This window comes from Stegodyphus dumicola, chromosome 12 (assembly GCF_044657685.1).
Source record: "Stegodyphus dumicola isolate Sdum_Otavi_A_Nest chromosome 12, ASM4465768v1".
NCBI lineage: Eukaryota > Metazoa > Arthropoda > Arachnida > Araneae > Eresidae > Stegodyphus > Stegodyphus dumicola.
In genome coordinates, this window is record NC_140779.1 from 115492826 (window position 1) to 115517242 (window position 24417).

At 33.5% G+C, this 24417-nt stretch overlaps 1 protein-coding gene across 13 annotated transcripts in view; it reads right to left on the minus strand.

The window, feature by feature from the left end:
• The window catches only part of LOC118181291 (FMRFamide receptor-like), a 647035-nt gene that overhangs the window by 43588 nt on the left and 579030 nt on the right, over positions 1 to 24417 (minus strand). For 3 of the 13 annotated variants that reach the window (XM_085806841.1, XM_085806837.1, XM_085806845.1), the window contains one exon: positions 14934 to 15016. The exons of the other annotated variants lie outside the window; for them this stretch is intronic. The gene's annotated coding sequence lies outside the window, so the exon portion shown is untranslated. The remainder of the gene's footprint in view (positions 1 to 14933; positions 15017 to 24417) is intronic. 13 annotated transcript variants of the gene reach the window in all.

The following is a 24417-nucleotide window of genomic DNA, read 5'->3' on the forward strand; positions in this document are numbered from 1 at the left end:
AGAATGAACGGCATTTCAGGAATTAATTAAATATCCAGTAACGAAAAGAGGTTAGATAATTAACTAATTACTCTCGACAGGCGAAGAAAGTTGCGAGTAATAAATACATATGCTAAAAGACGTGTAATTCATCTATAAACAAAAAAGTGTTATGTTATATGAAATTTTGGATTCGAAACTTTGGTGGTGAGAACTGATAATCACGGTTGAATACTTTTGCATTAATTACTTTTGTCATTATTCATGCATCCTTTACGAAAAATTAATTAAATTAAGTTTGGATGACTCATTCAGTTTCTATTCGTATAAGGTTTGAAAAAATGATTTATACGTGTTTCGAAATTTTGAAAAAAAGCATTAATCCTGTATTTGTTAAGCAATTAAGTTTTAATAGTACACAATACGTAATTAATGTAGTAATGTATCAAATTTTTTCATTGGCTTTGACTTTAACTAATGTACCTTTCACGTACTTATTACCTTCACGACTTACCTTATTTGCGACCTTCTCTCGAAATCATAAAAAGGATTGTAAAATAGATTTAAAATGGATTCAGAAGACATTTTTTCCATGCCGTCTGTACGTACGTACGTACAGAAGCATAACTCAAAAAAGAGTAGACGTAAAACGTTAAAATTTTGTGTAGGGGACTGCTATAACATGTAATTGTGCACCCCCCTTTTTCATTGCAATCGGTTGCACCAATCGGATACATATTGTTGCGTTCTACGGGTTCGTAGATTTAGAGTGATTGACCACAACTCTCGATAAAGAATCAAAACACAACTTATTAGCCAGCGTTACTCAGGAAAGTTCCAAGAACACGTTTAAAATCGTCGAAAATACTACGTTCAACACGGCGAAACAATCAGCAACACAGCCTTCAAGGCTACAACGGTGAAGATAGCTTCACTGCAAAGCACTAAAGTACAGCTCCCGACTCGGTTCGGTCGCTCTCAGAGTTCAGGTCACTACTACTGACCTCAAAGTACTCTAGATACTCTCAAGATGAACTCAAAATAAACTCGACGATACTCTTTTACTCCGCTATACTTTGGGTATCGCCAAATGGAGGATTTCGCGCCAAATCTAGCAACTCTGCCTTTCCTTGTGATTTTCTGGTAACCTTAACCTGCTTTGCGGGGAAGCTATCTTACCGCAGCTGAGGATTTCTCAACAATATATTTAGAAGCGTACTGATGGAGGAACACTGAGACGTAGAACCGCAGCAGTATTTTTTAGCGTAGAACGTAGATCCATACTGAAGAGGTGATTTGGCAGTCGAGTAAGATAAAATTTCATTTTTATTTAAACTGACATTTGTGGCCAGAATCACCCGGCACTCTAATAGCGAATTAGCATCGATGCAGCACAGAGGCTCAAGCTGAAAGTTCGCAATTTTCCAACATGGAAGCTCAACAAGAGAAAGGTTTTAGTTTAAGTTAGAAAAGTTTCTCTTCTCAAGAGTTTAGGTTCCGAACTAACTACGTCATGAGCGTTACGGAAGCTTTGTGGCCTGGATCAGTCCAGAAATGGCGCAGTCCAGAAATGTATATTATTATCTTTAGAATAGAGAAACGAAATCCCCAAATTAAAAAAAAAAAAAAAAAGAAAAAGAATTATGAATCTATTAATAAATTGAATTATAAAGCTGATTTACATATTACTTATCTTACATATCTGTAATATTGGAATTTTGGAGGAAAATAAAAACAATTCACTTTTAGTTATGGCTTACTAAAATTTATGCCTTTTAGTTATGGCTTACTAAAGTTTTTATTTTCGCAATCGTTGTTCCTTCCGTTGTTCCGCAACCGTTGTTCTTATTTTCGCAATCGTTGTATACTTCCAATCACAGAAGTGTTTCAAATGATTGAATTATTCACGTTTTGACAATGTCAAATCAATGTAAAAAATTAATTTTCGGCAAATGACGAACACTAATTACATGCATAATAACTGTTTGTCTAACAGTAAATATCTAACGATATTTAACATCAGTTTATTGTTACAGCAAAAAATGTATGTAATTTAATAGGTCGTACAAGGAAGTCATGTTGTGTAATCAACAGATTTTTTGTTTTAAATTTTCGCCTTCCAAATGAATTCTTGGTTTTAAATCGTTTAACGAATGCGATTTGGGTATATTTTTAGCCTTCTACAGTATTATTCCATGAACATCATTTTCTAAGTTTTCAATGTGACACCTAAAAATGTATGTGTAATATTTGCAAAATATGCTTTTATATTTCACATTTAAATCTTATGCTTTGGTGCGTGTTTTAATTTTGAGTGGAATTCCATAATCTTAATATTTTAAGTAGTACAGATTCTGGATAATAAATAAAAAATTAATAAATTTAAGCAACAGCAAATCTTTTAAAAACAAGAATCAATTTTTATCTTTTTCATTGCTCTAAGTTATAAATCATGAAATTTTGAGGAATAAAAAGCGAATTAAAAGTAAACAGTTTATCCAATTAAAATAAAACATTTAATCAACAGCAATTAAGGTTTTTTTCATTAGAGTGTTTCATTTAGTGTATTTTAATAAATAAATTTCGATAATGAAAGCCCAAACTATATAGAAACTTTACTATTATAAAATATAATGGAATTAAGAGTATCTTTTATTAATTATACAAATGTTTTAAGAATTTATAGTGTATTAGGAAGCACGTGCATTGTTTATGAATCGTTCACCTTGTTATAAGCAATGAGTTATTATAATTGAGAGCAGAAGTATTATCCTGCATAGAATTGCAATAAATTGAAGAAATGGCACACACCAGAAAAGGGTATCATATCGAACATTTAAAAGAATACTGCTCATATTTTATTAATTAAACAGCCACGAAATCGTTCTAAAAATGCGTAAATACCTTCTGTATGACATGATGAAAGAATAAAATGCCGTTTTTTTATCATTTTGGCTTCATTGCATTGAGTAGATTAATGTTATGAACCTTTTTCCCTCTATTCCTTTCATTTTCATGTATATCAGATCACTTTTTCATTCCGCTGGTGATGCAGTGCAAAGAATAAATAAAAATGAAGATTGAACTATAAAAGCGTATTATAAAACTATTTTTACAAATTTAAAGTTAATATATTTGATAAATATTTATTGCCTACATATTTATTAATACATAAATTTTTATTATTATACTGTACCAAATAAGCAAACAGGTCTACAAATTTTACTTCCTTTTTTGGTCACTTCATTTCAGTGAGGCCTTAACTGTCCTTTGACAGTGAGATTTTGTTACAGTTTATGTCTATCAGCGCCGAATTATTCCTCCCCTCGGTATCATGGAATTTTTCTTGCGAGCCGGATTCTAGCAGAAAATAAATCTTGAGATAAATTCTTATTGAAATCCAGTCATTTGCAGATTGGCCCCAATACATTTTCAAAAATGGATTGCCTAAGAATGGCCTAAGTATTAGAATTCATAAAATCTGTCGCTTTTTCCCTATTATTGAAGCCAAAAGTTCGAACGCGGAAATGTAAATTATATTATACTCCAAAAAGTAAAATAGTGTACAGAATTCTTTTAATATAATCTGAAACATATTTTGTTCACAATATTTTAAACCGAAATAAGCGTCTTATTCGCAATACCTGTTTTAAAAATCTAACTATCATAAAAATGTTTAATGCGTCAGATTTCCTGGAAATACTCGTTTAAATACTTACATTATTGCTTTTAATTATCTTGTCATCTTATTTGTTAAAGTCTTTGTAACAACTTTAATTTATTATGCTAGCATTTTGGCTATTATATCTTGTATACTTGAGATCAGCATTATTTGTGGACGTAAAAGGAATTCATAATACTTGTTAGATAACGCGAGAAAAATATTACTGCGAAATGCCCAGCGGCTACGTGGTGAGATAGATTCACCGCAAAGAAGGCTAGCTTACGGTTGCCAGATTTGGCGCGAAATTCATCATTTGGCGATATTTGCCGACAAAACTTGCAATATGCCATGGACGGAGCGAAAACATTCTAAGACACATTTTTAACGATTTTCTCGAGAATATATTCTCGAAAATAGGTTAAAGCTATATATACGCTTCCTATCCTGGGAGAAAGTAGGGTCTACAGGTCAGAGATTAGCTTAAGAGCAATCGACCGAGTTCAGAGCTGTACTTAGGGTTTTTCCGTGAAGCTGTCTTCACCGTTGTAGCCTGAAAGCTGTGTTGCTGATTGTTTCAGCGTGTTTGTCATAGTTTTTCGACGAATGTAAACGTGTCTTTGGAACTTTCCTTTGTAATAATGCTTAGTGGTGAACAAACAGTGTTTTGATTTTTCATCAAGGTGTTATTATCAATTCTTCCAAATCCACAAACTCGTACCATATACAACTATTTGAATACTTGCATCGAACACCGACATTTTAAACTTTAAATCATGCTTATTTTTGGACTTAATCTATTAAATGTGAGGAATTTTTTTGATATAAAAGTACAAAATTCCATCAAAGAACCAACGAATCGACTAGCTTATACCTAACGAAGTAAAACATTTAGTGTCGGAGCATGTGTGAAAGACTTTCCTTATCACTACTTAACACCTGAGAAGAGCTTGTTGTACCATGTACCTAACTCTAGGAGTATCCATTGTATCATGAAAAGAAATAATTTGAAGTCATTTCTAAAGATAGTCCTGATGGAATTCATTAATCATTTCTCATTTAACAGAAAAGTCTGTTTTATTAATGCTTAAACTGCAGTGAAATTTCGTCAGAGTTTATATCCTCCTAACTACATTAACATTATTCATAATTTATTTTTATGGAATAACCTTAGATTTACTGCAGCCTCACCAATGCCAGTTAGCATCTTTTTAAAAATAAGAACGGGCCGGCTTCTTGGAAAATGAAATAGCTGATTGTTCTTAAAATTGTAAACCGAAAAATTGGAAGGATCTCATGAGATTTAGCCATGTTCAATGCTTGCATTCTCTTTTCTCCTTTTTTTAATCATCTTCTCCATGAAATCACGGTTTAACATCTTGAGCGTGGAAATGATATTACTGTCGTTCAGCCGGAAACGAGAAGTGGAGAGAATGAATATAGCCTACATTGTTTTACTTTTTTATTTTTCTTTCGGACTGGGACAATGGTGCAGCCAATACACACGTATAACGAATGGCAAAAGGTGTCTCCTGCAGACGATTATTTAGAAATAAGCCACTGAAGTGTATAGACAGTTTGAGAATGGAAAATTTTGAAAATATTTATTGCACACATGACTGGAAATGTTCAGAAGAGAAGGAGATAGTGATACGTAACGCGATTTATTTTTATCATCCAAACGTCGATATCGCCAAGTATTACAGTTGTCATCGTTGAAAGATGATAATTCATTAGAACAGGCAATGAAACTTGGCTATGACAGTTGTGGTATAACTGCTAACGAAACCAGTGACCAAAATGAAAGGTTTGGTTCTAAAGGCAATCAGCCAAATACTGTGCCTTTTACAAATGCCTACGGTGCAAAAAAAAAAAAAAAATAAATAAATAAAATAAATAAATAAATAATTTCGAAATAAATTTTATTGAAATTAGTATATTTATTCCTTAAATTTGATACTGCCGGTTCCTAGGCACAGATGTCAGCCAAACAGAAAGTTCACTGTCAATCCCCAGAGACCGATGCAGGCCAAACAGACGTTCACTCACGACGGCGACCTTAAACTCCTAGGAATTAAAATCTAAAACTAGAAGAGTATTTGACTGAAACACAAAATGTGGCTGTAATTGGTCCGTTCCCTACTGCAGAGGAAAATTTATTTTGACTTCATGATACAAAGAATGTCTGAAAAAAGGTAATGTAGTTGCTAGATGTGTGAAATTTAGTATGTAACGAGTGTATTAATTGTATAGTAATATGTATGTTTGTGTCGAAGAATGGGATCTTCTAAATATATTAAAAAAAGAAGTTAATATTTGTGCTTCTAAAGAATTATATGGCTCCAAAACTTTATTTTTTTCTTTTCTACACTATTAACTGCGACTTTCCACAATTAAAAATAAATCTGTTTTTATATCCGTTTATTAAAAAAAATCGGAATAGTTTCGAATACAGCGAGTAAATTCGTGAAAACCACGAGAAACCATAACTTATTTTTAAAGAAAATTTTAGAATTTTAACATACATCCAGCACATTCTTAGGCAGGATAAATTCCGGAAATGTCATTTCATTATTCAGAAGAGGAAACTATTACACGCCCACATATCTAATCACTAAATTCAAAGGTTACAAAGAACCGTCCTCTTCAGCTGCAGAAGTGAAAATGGCGACAAAGTTAACGTACAGACAAAAAAATTCGAGAAGGTGTTAGTTAAATGACAGAAAATAAATCCCACAGCGAAATCTATTGGGCAAAATGTATACAAAAAACAGCTGGGATATAATTTCTTGCACAGCTGACGACAAAAAGGGGTTAGACTTAGAATCGTTAAAAAGAGCTAATAAGAGCTATGTATATGAAACGGCTTCCTAAAACCTAATTCGCCAATGGAAATCGATTTTTGAATTATTTTGGCTGCAATAATATGGGTAATGGGATTTATTTGACCAGTAATGTTAGACAGATCAACTTTTGATGTTCACCTTTTCGATCGTAAGGCTCATGCTCTTTAAAACGAAATTGCAAGGCTGTCCTTTTTTGATCAATGTATATTAATTCCCACTTGTAAGGATACCCTGGGAGATGATACCCAGAATGAAGTCAAATACTGAACTTGCAATGTTACCAGTACGCGTGGAGTACTCCACGAGATGATATCCAGAATGGAGTCTTCACGTACTGAACCGGCAATGTTACCAGTAAGCGTGGAGTACCCAATAGATGATATCCAGAATGGAGTCTTCACGTACTGAACTGGCAGTGTTATCAGTAAGCGTGGAGTACCCAATAGATGATATCCAGAATGGAGTCTTCACGTACTGAACTGACAATGTTACCAGTAAGCCTGGAGTACTCCAGGAGATGATATCCAGAATGGAGTCAAGTACCGAACTGACAATGTTACCAGTAAGCGTAGAGTACTACAGGATATGATATCCAGATGGGAGTCAAGTACTGAACTGGAAATGTTATCAGTAAGCATACTAGATATCAATAGATGTAGCAATAGATGATATACAGAATGGACTCTTGAAGTACTGAACTGGCTCTGTTACCAGTAAGCGTGGAATACTCCAGGAGATGTTATCCAGAATGGAGTCAAATACTGAACTGGCAATGTTACCAGTAAGCGTGGAGTACAACAATAGATGATATCGAGAAAGGAGTCTTCAAGTACTGAACTGACAATGTTACCAGTAAGCGTGGAGTACTACAGGATATGATATCCAGAAGGGATTCAAGTACTGAACTAGAAATGTTACCAGTAAGCATACTAGGTATCAATAGATGTAGCAATAGATGATATACAGAATGGACTCTTCAAGTACTGAACTGGCTATGTTACCAGTAAGCGTGGAGTACTCCAGGAGATGATATCCAGAATGGAGTCAAGCACTGAACTGGAAATGTTACCAGTAAGCGTGGAGTACCCCAATAGATGATATTCAGAATGGAGTCTTCAAGTGCTGAACTGACAATGTTACCAGTAAGCGTGGAGTACTACAGGATATGATATCCAGATGGGAGTCAAGTACTGAACTGGAAATGCTACCAGTAAGCATACTAGATATCAATAGATGTAGCAATAGATGATATACAGAATGGACTCTTCAAGTACTGAACTGGCAATGTTACCAGTAAGCGAGGAGTACTCCAGGAGATGATATCTAGAATGAAGTCAAGTACTGAACTGGAAATGTTACCAGTAAGCATAGATATTAATAGATATATCAATAGATCTAGCAATAGGTGATATCCAGAATGGAGTCTTCAAGTACTGAACTTACTTATGTTACCAGTAAGCGTGGAGTACCCTAGGAGATGATATCCAAAAAGGAGTCTTCAAGTACTGATCTGTGAACGTTACCAAAAGGCGGGAAAAAAAGAAAGGTTAGACCTGTGCCTGCAATTTGATAACTAATCGATTAGAAGAAATGAATAAACATTTTTATAATGGCTCAAAACAAAAAATTCTTTTCGTGTTGAGATGAAAATTTTTAACCGCTTGGTCAATAATGTGGGATAGGAAACCTTTGCCAATTATAACTTCTCATAAATATTTCAGCTTTTGATCAAGAACCGACTTCAACAAGTCGGTTCTTGATCAAAAGCTATGAATTGTGAAATAGAAATAGAATGATACCAGTTTTATCATCTTTGGAGTAAAAAAAAAAAAAAAAAAGATTAATTTTATCATCTTTGGAGAAAAAGAAATGAAAAAAAATATCTTTTGAAAGTTATCAAAAAAGTAACATTCTTCAAGACCGAGAGATGCCGACCTGTTTTAGACAGATATGTATGGATATGATTTTCGTCTGATCATAGATGGTTTCAAATATATCCTATGATGCAGGAAAATAGCTTAAAATTGTAAACCGCAAGTGTAATTGCCATTTTCAAGAAGAATTAAGGACCATTCTACAGGATTAAACTGCTATTTATTTAAAGATAGTGAAAGGAAATATTTTCAAATAGCATCATACTTAAAATAATATACTCAGCATCATGCTGTATTTTTAGAATTCACTGAGGATCTTGGAAAGTTTAAGTTCTAAGAGGCTTAATAACTGGGCAATAAAGATGATGTTAAACGTTATAAACCTACTCAATGACTGTTTTTTTACAATAATACATACACGTTCTTAAATTAGACTGCGAAGAGCTAATAAAATACGTGTGTGAATTCGAAGAAAGATCAGTTTCAGAGATTTAGAAAATGAAAACAATTTTATCATGCTACGGTAACCTTTTTCAGCACTCCTTTTATTTCTGTATGGTTCGTTTGTATTGTTTTCTCTGTTTCTTGATTTTTTTTTATTGATTAGTTTATAAGGTATTTCTCCCTTTGTTTTCTCCCTTTGAGTTTTGTAATGTGTATTAAATACAGTGCAATGTTCAGTGTGATAGTATGTATTATAAAAATTATAGTGTATTGAGTGTTTTATATGTAGCAATGTGCTAACGTACAATGTGACCAAGAAAATGTTTAATTAAAAATTTATTTTTGGCATGTTTTCAGAATACAGCAAAATTTAACTTTCAGCATAATGTTATTTAATCAAAATTAGTATGGGCTGTACTTTGTCCTCAAATCTGTTATCTGTATTTTGTATATTATAAGTACAGCTAGATTAACCAACGTGTATTTCTGTGTGTAATTTGTTTGTAATGTGTAATTTTGCTCTTTATTTAAGCCTGTTGCATCAAAAACTATGCTTTGTATAACCAAGTTATGTACTATATAACCAAGTTATATCTTATATGATCAATTACATTCTTCAGAACCTATGTTGAATTTATGAAATGTATTGTGTTTTCAGATCTGTTGTTTCAGATTATACTTTATGTAACGCATGCAGAAAAATCTGATTTTTTTTGCCTTTGTATGGCCATGTAATGTCTTGATTTTGGAGAATAGTTTTATATAGTTGCGGCACCCGGACGATAACCGATTAGTCTATGCAAGCCGCCCGGGGTGTCCGGATCTGTTCTCACCTGTCACCTTTTTTATTTTTTAAGACACTAAATAATGAAATATCTGCGTGTAGGAATGTATGTTCTTCATACCGTAAAAAAACGGCAGTACCTAGTGGCAATAACATTTATCTCCACAGGCAAAGTTGTCTATCAGGAATTTTAAAGTTAGGCTGTTTTTAAATATCTTGTCATTTTTCTGTTGAATTGAATTTTATGTAAGCGCGGAGAACCTGATATTTAATTAATAAATACAACACACAAAATATTAATAACAAAAAGGCAAAAAAGTTTTAAAAGCCATCTTACTAAGAAAATTGGAGCTTGATATGATGAAATGATAAAAGACTGAGGAAAAAATAGAAAAATGTCTGACAAGACTTAACGTTGGATCGGAAATTTCAAACATATGCTTATACGCTGCTTTTAAAATTCTTGTAATTTTGCTTCTGAATTGTGTATGGAATAAGTGCGAAGAAAATTATGCATAATAATAAAGCTAAAAAGACAAGAAGAAACGCGTTAGCAGAAGAGAGCACAAGAGCAGACTGGCAGACTGTGAGCTCAGCAAGAACGTAAAAAAAAAAAAAAAAAAATCTTAACAAACCCTTTTGGGTGACGGTTAAAATTTGAATATTTTCAGATTTTTTTTTTTTTGTCATTTTTTGTTGTTGTTATGGTTCTGTTTAGGATATTAATAGCGTATATATTGGGTTATTAATACCCAAGATGATCGAAAAGAGCGATAAAAGCAAGTACAAAAGAATTAAACATAGGAAAATTCCATCATAGGAAACAAAGGAAAAACCAATCAGTCTTAGCTGTATGCTTTGTATTTCACTTTTAGGGTCGTCACATGCCTTTCCCTTTTTAAAGGTGTTCCTTCGAAAGGACAGATATGCGTTAGGTCGCCTCTAGAAGCAATTGAGCTTTTCTAAAATCAGTGCAGAGTTTTGTTACTTTTAAAACTTAGATACTAGGTACATTTCCTTAAATTTCACAAAAGAATTTATTTATAAATTCTGTTAACTAATATAGGGTGCGACAGCGTTTATAGTAGGATATTAAAAACACACCATAAGGCAGTAACTGTAATTTATTTATTACCTCTTATGCCAATTAATAGTTAAAGGTATGCCATTTACTGGCGTGTAAGTCATTGTCCATTGCGTGGATTACTTTTTGAATATGATGCCTTTCAAATGATGCCCCCTCTGCACAACACGTTAGGCGGCGTTGGAAGCTTGCCATAACTCGGCGTAACGTATTCCCTGGGACATTGCCGACGGCAGTTCTGACGCGATTCAGGAATGGTGGCACAACGTGTTCGGAAAACTTCTTGCTTCAGGTGGCCCCAAAGGAAAAAGTTTGCACATGAAAGATCAGGTGAGCGAGGCGGCCAGGAAATGTCACCCAAACGGGAAATTATTCCACATGGAAATGTCTGTCGCAATGGTCCGTCCATCTGGAACTTTCCCATGACGTCCCAAGTTGAAATGTTGCCGAAACAGCAATAACAGAGTAGTTGTTCTTGAAATAACTTTCAACAGCAAAGGCACGATGCTGTGTACTCCACCGATCCATATCACTGTCGCACTCGAAATGGGAGCTCATTAGTACACGAATGCGGCACGAGCTGGCGCTCATTCATGCAGTAAGTCATTGTGCTAAGCAAGTCAAATTATGCTATGAACGCTGCCGCACCTTGTATAAAAGCCTCCTAGTTTAGAAATATCGCAAAACAGATAATGAATTTGTAGGGATCACTTTAAATTTTTTAATAGTTAGTTTTAATTTTAAAACCTTTTCCTTTAAATCCTTGTTTTCAGCCTACAACTCCCTGCCAGAATGAGTTTTCAGCATCGCGTTTTATGTAAATGAAGTAGAACCAATATTTAATGGGAAGTTCAGTCACTTCCGTAGAAGAGCTCTGAAGTTCTCAGTAGAGAGTCTTCTGCCTTTTGTCCACGTCGTTGCTTCAAGTCTATCTTGCTACATTCAACCGTAGTCTTACGTACCTGTTAGTATTCGCCGGTGAGTTTTAATTGCGGGTCAGCTCGGTTAGTACAGCTTCGGATGAAGTTTAGCTAGTTAAGTTAGTTTAGTTCCTTATTTTCTTTCTTAAGTTAAAGCCCAAGTGGTGGCTTTCCTGTACGCCCGAGAGGGGCCGTTCGTAGTATTTCTTTGGGTGAATAAAAGGGTATCTTAAGCCTTCTTTGGAGTTATATTTTATTGCTGCAAGAAGGCCAGCAGATAGTCGTTAGACACTTCACTAAAGTTCTAGTAGCCAAGAACACGTAAATTAACTAGAGCTTTATAAATTTTGTACTTGTATTAAGTTCTAATGCGAATAGATAAAAACCGGCAAATATTACCTCATTTTATAGGAATGAATAAAAGCAGTAGACTGGAGGCATTAGCCCTAAGACAGTTTTTAAATAAGAGATGGTGTCTTGCCTTTATAAGGAAAGAAAGGAGGAAAGAAACACCTATTTAGTAAGAAAGCTTTCAAGATTTAATAGCTTAATTTAGATTAATGGTGTTGGTGGCATTCGCAATTAAGTGAAGTACCATTAAATGCAACGGATTTCTGGTCTATTAAAAGTCTAGATTTTGTCTTATACATTCTCCCTTTAACTGGCGTCTATATTACTTGCCCATATTTTTTCCACGAACTGAATTTTCGATGCCAATTCTGAGAAAGGTACAGTAATATAATATTTTGAAAGAAGTGTTGCTTCTATAAAAAATTAAAGTATAGTTGTAAAAAAATACTACTAATTGTAATTCTCAACGCTTTCCATCATTCAGTTCTATGTTTCCTAAATTTACTTTTATTTAAATTATGAATTTCAACCAACGCAAATTAAACATTTCAACGATTAAAATAAAAATAAAGGTTGGAAGATACTGAAAAAGATATCATGTAAATCTAATATGCAATAAATGACCTAAAATTCGGAAATCGCAGCGTAATTTTGCTTCAAAGTAAGAACAGAAATAGTGATAATTAAAAAATGGGGGGGGGGGGGAGAAAAAGAAAAAAATCCGGAAGCGTTCAGATTTTAAAAGTCCTAGAGTTTTTTGGGGAGTACACTGAATGGGATTAAAAAAGCTCTGATACTTCTACCTTGAAGTGACCACTGTGCTCATCTACAATCTTGCCAAACTTACTCATAAAATCAATTTCTACAGAAATTTCAAACGCCACCAAAGGCTTATACGGTGGCAGGAAGGATATGGGAATATAATATTTTACTTTCCTTCATCCCATTTTCGAACCATATACATATATATAATATACTTACTAATATATAGTATATACTTACTAATACCCCCCCCCTCCCAGCCGAGATCGTGGTTAGCGACACTGACTGCCGTACCGAAGGCATCGTGTTTGAATTCCGGAGAATGCATGATATTTGTCTGTGCGGCATTCGGGACACTAAAATATGCGGCTAGCCGAAAGTCCTCTCGAAAGATTTATGATAGGGGACGAGGGGTGGAACTCCCTCTTACCCGTCCTCCCCGGGGTGCTCTCCATCTAAATTGGGGGGGGGGGGCGGAACTGAGCAAAGTCGTACATATGTATGGTGCTCAAGGGTCTTGTTAACGACAGGCCCAATCTTGTACTCCTTGCCCCGATGAATTTCGTGACCTTGTTCTGATGTTACTGTCAGACAAGTGAGGTAAGCCACAAAAATAAAACGTACATACTAACACGCACCCTAACACACATACGGAATATTTGGAGCGTTATTCCATCTTGGGTAGCATTTTGGGCGGAAATAATATTGGGATATTTTTGCTTTAAAAAAAAATTGTGATACTATTACTCGTGTGCATTAACGAGCTGTTGCACATTATGCCAAATTTCTGAGAAACTAATGGACAAATATTAATGAAATTTGGTGTGAATACACATTTGTGACATAAAAAGTGATGTACGACTTAAAATTCAAAATATGTACGCATGATTATCAGTAAAGCTCATAGTGCAGAGATGTCCGAAATCCACGTTGCAATATAGAACTGAAAATAACTGTAGTATGGGGTATGGTCTGACAGGGTGCGCAGCGTAAAGGCATACTGGACAGGATATAGTTGAGGAGCCCTGCAGCAGTCGATCCCACTCCAGAAATAAGACAGTTTTTAACTTCGCAATGGTTCTCGGAAGTAGATGGCAAGATGAAATTATCCTCTCCAGAGCGTCCCAGTCTTCTCTGTAGGTCAAAAAATCTGGCTGGCCAAATCATGCGATGAATATTCTTATTTTTCCAGGTAATCGTCGACCAGCTGAGCGATATGTGGACGAGAGTTAGCATCAGTTAAAAGGAACGCAGGACCACCTGCACCTCTGAAAAATCGAATAAAAGGCCTCCAAGATCTCCTCATAGCTGTATCTCATGGCAGTCATGGAACTTTTTCAAACACATTCAGGGATGTTCGGTCATCTAACACAATGACTGCCCTAACCATTACACTTCCAATCACCGTACTGATCCTTTTCCCTGAGCTTGTAACTGACTGGTCAGCCTTCAATCTAACGACAATTCTCCATCTCATTCCGTCTAGATACGTTCGCGGCAACTCTTTTTCGCGACGACATGCTAACTGTTGCAAGAAACACGGCGAATGTCGTGAAGAAGTACGAACACATAAATCACCCAAAATTCCTTGTGCGCTTATATCCCCTTCACGTGCACGCTAACGTATTCGACTCGGAGTATTTGCATAATTCTTCCTAAACAATGTAATAAGCCTAAACATATCGTACTTTGTATTAAGGGTGAAACCGTTCAGTATAGATTTCTATATGTTTGTGCGAAAATTGATTGAAGGCTGACCAGTCAGTTACCAGCTCAGGGAAAAGGATCAGTACGGTGGTTGGAAGTGTAAAGGTTAGGGCAGTCATTGTGTTGGATGACCGAACATCCCTGAATGTGTTTGAAAAAGTTCCATGATTGCCATGCTCAGATTTCCAAATAATCCTAAGCCCACCAGCGGCCGAGCGGTAAAGACGCTGAACACTAGTAGTTTGGTATGAGGTTCGAATCCCGCGAACGGGCATGGCTGCATGGGCGTTTTCGTGGTTTTCCCCACGTGTAACGTGTATACGAGCCAGTTTTCCTTAGAAAGTCCTCCACGAAGGCATCCCTCCCTTTAGGCAGATAGCCCTCGTGTGCTTTGTCATTATTAATTAATATAATTCTAATTATCATTTAATATTTTTTTTGGATTCTTTTCAAAGTCATTCTTACTTGACATGGCTGTATTATTTCTACATAATAATAGGTGTGTTAAATTAAAAGATTACCTTAAAATATGAAACGCTTTTTCATTGTTAAAAAAACTCAAATCATCTTCATTGAATTCCAACAAATTTCCTATTCTTTCAAACTGCAGTAAAAAAGAAAAAAACTTTAAATTATATACCTTAACTAAAAAAAATGCTCATTCTTTGTCATTCATAACTTCAAAGCAAATGAATCGGAAGTATGGCAAGTTTGGATAATATTTGTGGCAAAATGGGATGGTAAGTATGTGTGCGTACGTAACATGTAAAACAGAAACAAATATATTTATATAAAAACAATAGGAAAATAATTATAAATAGAACGTTAATATGTTTAAAGTTATAAAATAATCACAAAAACTTATTAATTATTGAATGTGCTAACATATATGAGCATTATAAGTAACACTAAACATGAATATGTCGATATTTTAACGAATTCTGAAAGCAGAAATATGTAATATATATTGGCAGTAAACGGAAACTCTCAGAATTGCTAATTAATTTTGAAAGCAATCTGTAATGTATATGTAAATCAAACTTCCGCTGAATTCTAAGAATTCCTTTTAATTAATTTAAGCACATTTATCTCCTTTCCTTAAACAGAGCCGCAACAATTACATCATCTGAGATTATTTTGAATTAAAGATTTTTACTTTTCCGTTTTAAAATAGCAGTATGTTTTCCTCGCCAATGAAAAAGAAATGAGCAGCTCCTTTAAACATATATCCTTTCTTTAATAAAATAAAGATAAATAATAAGGGTCATTTTGCATTTATTAAACTACTTTATGCCGTATTAAAATGATTAGGAAAAAATTGGTAAATTCAAAGTAAATTAAAAAAGAAGAAAAAAAGAGAAGAATGTAACAAACGTAAAAATAAAAATTCGTGGCATTAAAAAAGTAAATTAAATCCAGATCTTTATATGTCGAAAAGCCGATATTTTACAATCCGCTTTTAATTGAAATACTCTTTAGAAAAAAAAAATCTTTTAGATTGGTGAAATATAATAAATGCTTTTATCTACTTAACGCTCTAGGGAATTTGCGAAGGAAATTTCATTAAAATTTTTCCAAACCCATTTTCACATTCTTTGCTCAAATAATCATCTTTAAACATAAAAGTTGAATAATCTTTAAATTTAATTAATAATTTGTTATATTAAAAGGATAAAAAGTATTGATGATTCAAAAATATTTAAAGTACTGAAAATATTGCATATTAAAATTTTTCATTATGAAAGATCTAACTAACGTGAAATATTCAATGAATGAATTGAAACGAAACTGGGAGCCTTACATAGCCCTATTATATTTCTGTGTTCAGTTTATAATGTATTTTCTTCCTCCTTTTTGCATGCCTTCGTGTTTTAACGGTAGCACACTCGGCGCGTATTCGAGGGGGTCCAGGTTCGAGACCGGGCGAGGGCATTACACGTTTTCACGTATCCTGTTTCAAAATAACGTAATGACTTTAAAAGTTCTAAATCAACGACCAGCCGTAGAATTCTCAGTACAAACATAAAGGAAATTAATGAAATAAAGAATTTAAAACTTAATTGCAAAACGAATACCAGGGAAACTAATAACAGCTGGAAACATTTCTCATCCCTTTGGTTTGTTTGAAAATTCATAACAGTCAAAACGAATTGCATCATTCCGTTAGTATAGAAATAAATGTAATACAGAGGAGCAAACTGATTATGTTTGAAATAGTATTAAAAACTGCTAACATCAGAATAGGTTTTTATCGAAATATAATATTTATATAGTACATATTAACATATGAATCTTTCTCACTTTAATGGGATAATTATTTCCATTATCAAGAGAATTACCAGTCCTATATATACAATAAAAGAGAAGGCTATTAGCCTTGTCCTGAAAATGATTAACGGTAAAAGCATTTAATTAAAAAACATTTAGAGAAACTAAGGCATAATCACCATTCATCCACATTAAATAAATTACATTTGTCTGAGTAAAGATTTTATTATGCTGAAAATTTACAATATTTATTCCTATTCAACTAGCTAAGTGTATGTTAACTCATTAAAATACATATGAAAACTAATTAACAGCTTCATGATGTAATTTGCTTTCTAATTCTAATTAGCATACAATAATTGAATATTTCAGTGCTTATATTTTTGGAATTAATTTACACTATTATTTATTCTAAGCACTTGTCCTGAAAATGATTAACTGTAAAAGCATCTAGTTAAAAAACATCCAGAGAAACTAAGGCATAATCACCATTCATCTACATTAAATAAGCATTAAGTAAATTATATTTGCCTGAGTAAAGACTTTGTTATGCTGAAAATTTACAATATTTATTCCTATTCAACTAGCTAAGTTTATGTTAACTCATTAGCTTTCTAATTCTAATTAGCATACAATAATTGACTATTTCAGTGCTTATATTTTTGGAATTAATTTACACGATTATTTATTCTAAACATTACAATCATTAATTTGAGCTGCATAAAGTAGAACGAATCACTTTTGATTAACATTAATAAAATTAATTTAATTCTTGAATTAAAAAGAGAAAATTTTATTGGATTTGATGAGATAAACTTATCACTGTTAAATACTACTGTCAATGAATTTCACATATGTTTCTATAGTAATAATAACATTAACAAAAATCTCAGTATCGATTTAAACTTTAACTTCCCTAAAAGTGTCAATATATTTGATAAGTCACATTTTAAAAATTTCCAAATAGCGATACGCCCACGGGCTTGAATACATGTGTAAACATAGTTATAATGTTAATAATAATAAATGTCTTTAGATATTGAGTTAAAATAACATTTTTCGATTCTGATTAATTGCAATGTTTCTAAACTTTAGTATATCAATTTATTGTAATGCATAATAGGAATTTCACTTAATGTTTTGATATAATAGTCTTCTCGTCTAATTTAACCAATTTTGTTTAGTTTTCAATCATATATAAATATAATATTATAAACAATTTTTATCTTAACATTGTTCGTAAATTAATAACGAACAGAGGAACCTTACATAATCATTATATTACAACAAACGTTTTAAGTCTTTATTTTCAAAACGGTAACACAGTAACCTATTTACCAGCTTGCTCAGAAACTGACAATAGAGTACAAGAATACATTTTGTTAGTTTATAATTCATGAAAAATTAGCAGAAGCCCATTAATCAAGCATTGCATTAGGTATTAATGAGAAATTCAGGAAATTATCTTTCAGTTAAAAATATGCATCAGAGCAGAAGTGAGTTAAAACTACCGCTCACAAATACTTGCTCCTAATATCCAATGCTTTTTAAGAATATTTGAAACTATCTCTTATCTTTCAAATTACATGTTATTAATTATCTAAATAGTATGAATAAGTCACATCAGAGATAATTTCAAATATTTTTTTAATATATTTAAAAACTGAGAGGAAGCTAATTTCGCACGTTGTAAGTTTATTTAAGGGGTGTTGGAACCCAAAAATCTTCAAAATATTGTGATTTCGGATTTTTGCATTTTAAAATTCTCTACTCAAATTTTATTTTTCTAAAAATACCATTCTTTAATCTGTACGAAAATTAGAACTGTAAAAAATCTAGTTTTAATTTGTCATCAACTGCTTTGATGAATGAGGATTTTTACATAAAACGCGTTTTTCTCCAAACGTGATTTTTTATACTCGATGTACCTTTTCTCAGGAACTACAGCTCACATGTATCTAGAAATTTTATGGCTTATTTATTAGGTTTCTTAATATTTACTGAAATGAGCTTTTTGGGTAAACTCAGGAAAAAAATTTTAAAATATTTTGCATGAGAAAAGTGCTAAATTTTACTATGCCTAACAAAATATTCCAAATTACTACTGTAAATTACTCTAAATTTAAAATGTTCCAAAAGCTCATTTCAGTATAATCAGGTGTGGTGTATTTAATTATGGCAAAGCACACTAGGGCTATCTGCCTAAGGGGATGGATGCCTTTCGTGGAGGACTTTCTAAGGGAAACTGGTTCGTATACACGTTACACATGGGGAAAACCACGAAAACGCTCATGCAGCCAGCCCGTTCGCGGGATTCGAACCTCGGACCGAACTACCAGTGTTCAGCGACTTTACCGCTCGGCCGCTGGTGGGCTCAGTATAATCAGATAGGTATACTTTAATTACACAAAAAATTTCAAGCGTGTATCTACAGCAGATTTTGAGAAAAGGTACATCGAAAATGGTCAATTTAACAATGTCGGTATAGGGGTTGCTGATACCCCTTAAAGAATTTTGATCGGTGAATCGTCTAGTGTACTTTGGGGCAATATTGCACTCTTTGGATGACAGTACTGGATGGGTTTGTTTCCGGCATATTTGTTTAAATTTCCGAGTAGTTTGTATTGGCTCTGATTCTTTGCATTTGGCGTTGATATAAGTCGGAGAATATGTTGAGTGGTTTGGTATACAAGTTTATTTCAGTTGTATTGCTATGTAGCTTACAGTTGATGCAGCTGACCTGTTTCGAATTTGCATTCATTAATATGAGGATGGTCTCCACAAAACGCACAGTAAAGTCTATGGTTATAGTAACATGGATGGATGGTCAATGTCCTGGGACCCGTAACATTATCGGATGCCAAAACATTCTCTCAGTCAACATTTGCCAACATACATATGTACGTTTCCTTCTCAATGCAAAATTTGAAATTTTAAGATAAACGTTGTTTAAGGAAAAAAAAAACAAAGGTATAAGGAACCTTTGCTTAGTAGATAGATTATATGGCTGCAAGACGGATCCCGGCATGGTTGGATATTCGACTGATCTTAAGAAGAATTGTAGCCTTCTAGTTGTGTCATCGTAACTGTAAGATTCTGATAGTTTTGTGGAAATTATTATGCATTATTTTTGTTGTGTACAATAATTATATTCATTTACTGTGAATAAGGAAATGAATTGTTATGGATATTATTATATATTATTTTTATTGTGTACATTTAGTACATATTATATTACTGTGAATAAGGAAATTGTAATGTTCTTATTTAAGAATTAATGTTTAATATATAGTTTTGTTTGAACTATTCGTTCATTTACGGCAAAGCTCTTTTAAGTTAGCAGAAACTTTTTATACAGCTAAAAGGGCGAAGGCTGTTACTTCTGTTTCCCACGAAGCGGCCAGCTGCGTTTTTTCCCTTGTGGGGGGGTTGAAAGAGGCGAATAGTTCTAAAGGGCGACGTTATTTGACAAAATTATGGGTTGAAGACGTTCTTTCTGTTTTGCGCGCGAAAGGGTACATCATCTTGTACAGAGTTCTGAATTTCTTCGAATTTCGGTCGTTGTTTATCACCTCTATTCTAGTTGGCTAGAGGGAGTTCAAGTTTTGTTTAAGATTGGCTAATTTTTAGTTTCAGTATTGTTTGAGCCAAGAGTGATTTTAGAGGCGTTACATTGTGAGCGTCAACCGAGGTTTCTTAAGCCGTTGCACGAGAGGCAGGAGGGATAGCAGAGAATTTTGTGAGATTTTTTGGAATTAGACTTGACTAACTCTTCTGAGAGGGAGCGGAGAAGGAACTCTACGGTCCTTCGGGGGTCGACCGCGGGTTGCAGTGAAAGGATATTACCGCGTCCCCTTGGGTCTGGCTGCGGGAACGGATCTCAGCTCGTCACTGGCTCCCATCGGAATGACATTGGCGAAAATGGCGGAAGATATAGGTCCGGCGTTATCCCTGACCGGCAACGTTTTTTTGAAAAATTCGCCGCTGATAATTTTCACTTGTGGAGTCCGAATTGCTCGCGCTGAAGTCCAGCTAGAGTTCCAGATTTCTTTGGACAATATGCAAAGAGTGGAGTAGTCATTTCCTCATGTCTGTCGTGGTCTGTTGTCTCCGGTTGTCCCTCTCCTGTGGTTATCTTCAGAGGAACTTCGAAATAAAAGGGAAGACTGATTTCAGAGTTAAAATGCTACTAGACAGCGTATAGTGCTGAAACTATGAGAAAATTCCCGCTGTGCAGATTTCAGTGTCAATTTTCTTGACAAAGATGAAGTTTTAGACTGTTTTTGTTTCGACGATTTGTGGCTGGATCGGGCAGCTCACCGAGTCTTTCAGTCTTGTGTACGCGGATTTCGTGAGTGAATTTCTGTTTCCTCTCGTTTTGTTTTTTTCTAGTGTTTTGTCTAAATTAGAGGGACTGAAGTTATTTTTTTTTACTGTTTAACGGTCATGTTTATATTTAATTTCGATATGTCTAAAAAGTAATATTTCTGAAAAGAAATTTTCACTGAAGTAATTGTAATTTCAGTATATTAACAAGTAATTTAATTGATTACAAAATTTCAGAAGATAAAATGTTCCATCTAAATGTGAATTATTAATTAATGATTTGTAATATTCATACTCCTAATGAGAGATAAGCCATCCAATGAGAAATTTGGAGTAACTTTTAGAAAATGTTTGTAGGGGTAGTCTGGCCAACTATCTTAAATTATAAAAATATTAAATAAATGTGTTTATTGATGGAATATTAAATAAATGTGTTTATTGATTTAATTGTTTTATGCTTTATTTGAGCTTTATTTTGTGGTCTACTGTAGGTAACCATGCGATCTTTACGGAAACACGGTTTATTCCAATTCGAACCTGATTAAAATCAATTTTTAGCGTTTTGTGACTATACGATCGGCTTAGTTAATTTGTTTGAATTGGTGATTAGACTTCTTTAGTGTGAGATTGATCTTTCTCTGGTGTTTTGAAGAGTTCTGTGTTTTATTTAAATATAAAGTGGTTTAGGGCTATCTCTAGACTAGTATTGAAAATTATGTGTTTTTAGATTGGAGATATGAATCAGTGTTATTTTAGTGAGAGATAGCAGATTGACGAATATGCTACGAAAATAAATCTTTACATTTTGTTTTGATAAATAATCTTTGATTCTACCGAAATACCAGGGAGGATATTCCTCTTTTTTTCCTTTAATTTAACGAGTTAAGTTTTGATTTTGATTATCAGAGGGCTAGTAGTTTTTTTTTTTAAATGTCGCGGCACCAGAAAGAGTTAGTTAATTAAGTAGACAGTAATTTAAACGTTTAAAGTAATTTAAATTTTTTTTTTCTACGTAACGTCGTTCTCCATAATCCATATAGCACCACATGTATAAATGTTAAGTGCAACACATTCCTACTAAAATGGTTTGCAAGTTGAAAATTCTTACTAAATGATGTAGCATTATTTCAATACTTACTTTATTTGATACATTTCATAAATTTGATCCATGGAACTATGGCTAAGATTTAAGAATTATTCTTTGAAGAAATCTTTATCCTGTATAATACAAATACAATGAAAGTATAAATACATCCTGTCTATTACATATTGCTACACAGATGTATTTTCGCCTCAAGAGCCATAAATACTCCCTTTAGCGTAAATGCAATAGAAGGCATATGGATCAAATTATATTGTGCCCTGGAGTCTTTGTAATACGCTGCATAACAAGAAAACGTTAAGTTCGGAAATCACTGAGACTTTTTTAGAACAGAAATAAATTAATCTTTCACTCACTAGAAGTAGTGTGTTCTTAATACCTTCCATTTCTAGCTACGAGTAGAAAGGCTCTTCAAATTTAGTTATTAAACTCATGGGTTATGGCGAAGGCAGGGGGAGTGTAATTATGAGCTGATGAAATCCTTAAAGTGGATCGTTTTAGCTATCTGAACAATATCGCAAACTTTAAGGGGGAAAAAAACGTTTTTTCCGTGACTAACAGAGTGACTTTGGCGAGATTAAATAATCGATTTTAAGAATTTTCTATTTCTCTAAACGTTGGCGTGACATTTATCTAAGGAAGTAATTGATAAGTGAAGAAAAATATAACTGAGTATATTTATGAAAATATATTTCAACACTTTTAGTCTTATCAGATATAAGACATTTATGATTAGAAAACCCGAAGAAGATATTCTTTGTAATGATGCAGAGCAAAGTTATATGAATGTCGTAAATCACTTAAAATATTTCCTATTTAATATTAGAAAGACTGATTATTGTGAAATTAAATACGAAACAGAGAGATAAAACGAATATATATATATATATATATATATATATATATATAATATAAGCTTTATTCTTAAAAGATTTAACAAACTGTAATATCTACAGATCGACAGGAAATACTAAACTATACAATAGACTAAATATTAATTTAGTAAAAAAATACGTGAAACATAGCTTTAAATTCAGAACGAAACAAATCTTTATATTGCTAAAACATCGTTAAAACATCGAAATGAAACAAAAAATACTCAACTGATATATGTTAACTTGTCTATCACTTTCATAAAAAAATCAAATAAGTTTATCCTAAGAAAGATTCAGATGCGGTTAAAACAAAATTATGCGAAAGATATAAACATAAATTGTGAAAAATAATGGAGGGTATAAATCTTATATATATATGCGGCTTAAGTGTTTGTCGCCGATAGTTTATGGGTTACTTGCATAACTGTAAAATGTTTTATTCCCCGTGCAGTGCATTGCGTGACGAATATTAAGGAAAAGCTAAGCCGGAAAAATTAAAAATACAAAAGCACGTGCATTCAAGATTTAATAAATAAATTTAACATCTATATATAATAGAATTCGGAAATATGCAATCGGTAAAAACCGACAACGATGAAAATACAAACAAAATGAAATTAATAAATATCTTTAATATATTAAGTGCTTAAGTGTCTGTTTGTCGCCGATAGTTTATTGGTTGCTTGCGTAACTGTACTAGCCAATGGGGTGAAGTTTCCAAAACACAGGGTTGCCGTTTCAATTGAGACGTGTTGGCATTTTTTTTACCTGAGCCTGCATTTGGACACGGTCAACTTTATGTTGCCTGTTCAATAATTCGTGAAGGAACGCACGTAAAATTAAAAATAATGGATGGTCCTCTGCAAGGCGAGCTTAAAAATGATGGAAAGATCTACACAAGAAATGTTGTGTACAAAGAGATCTTTGACATGTGAATTAACATTTTATTATTTAAATCACCTTTATTTACTGAGCTAGCTTAAGAAATGTACCGCCAGTGGTTTCCTTCATTGCACTCTACTTTAAGCAATTAAGCAAGTAGAAGGGGGAAGCCCGTGGGGCAGTAAGCTAAGATGGCCTTGAGTAGCGGCGTCCTCGCCGCATGCCCTGGGTAATTCAGTTTGAAATAGCAGACACCTTTGCACAAATCATTTTAATTACAATTTATAGTATCTAGAACAGCGGTCATTTGGTAGGACCGCCGGGCTTTCTAGTTTATAAAATAAATAAATTGCAAAGTATAAATATAATTGGAATGAAATTAAGAGGAAATACGATAAAATTATATTCAGACGTAGAACTAACAGGTCACACAGGCGATATCGTTCTCTCTGTTGTTAGATACGTTACTTTCAATGTAACTTTCAATATAACTTTCAATATAAAACTTAAGTAGCATCGGGTACTTCCTCTAGTTTCAACTAAATTAAAGTA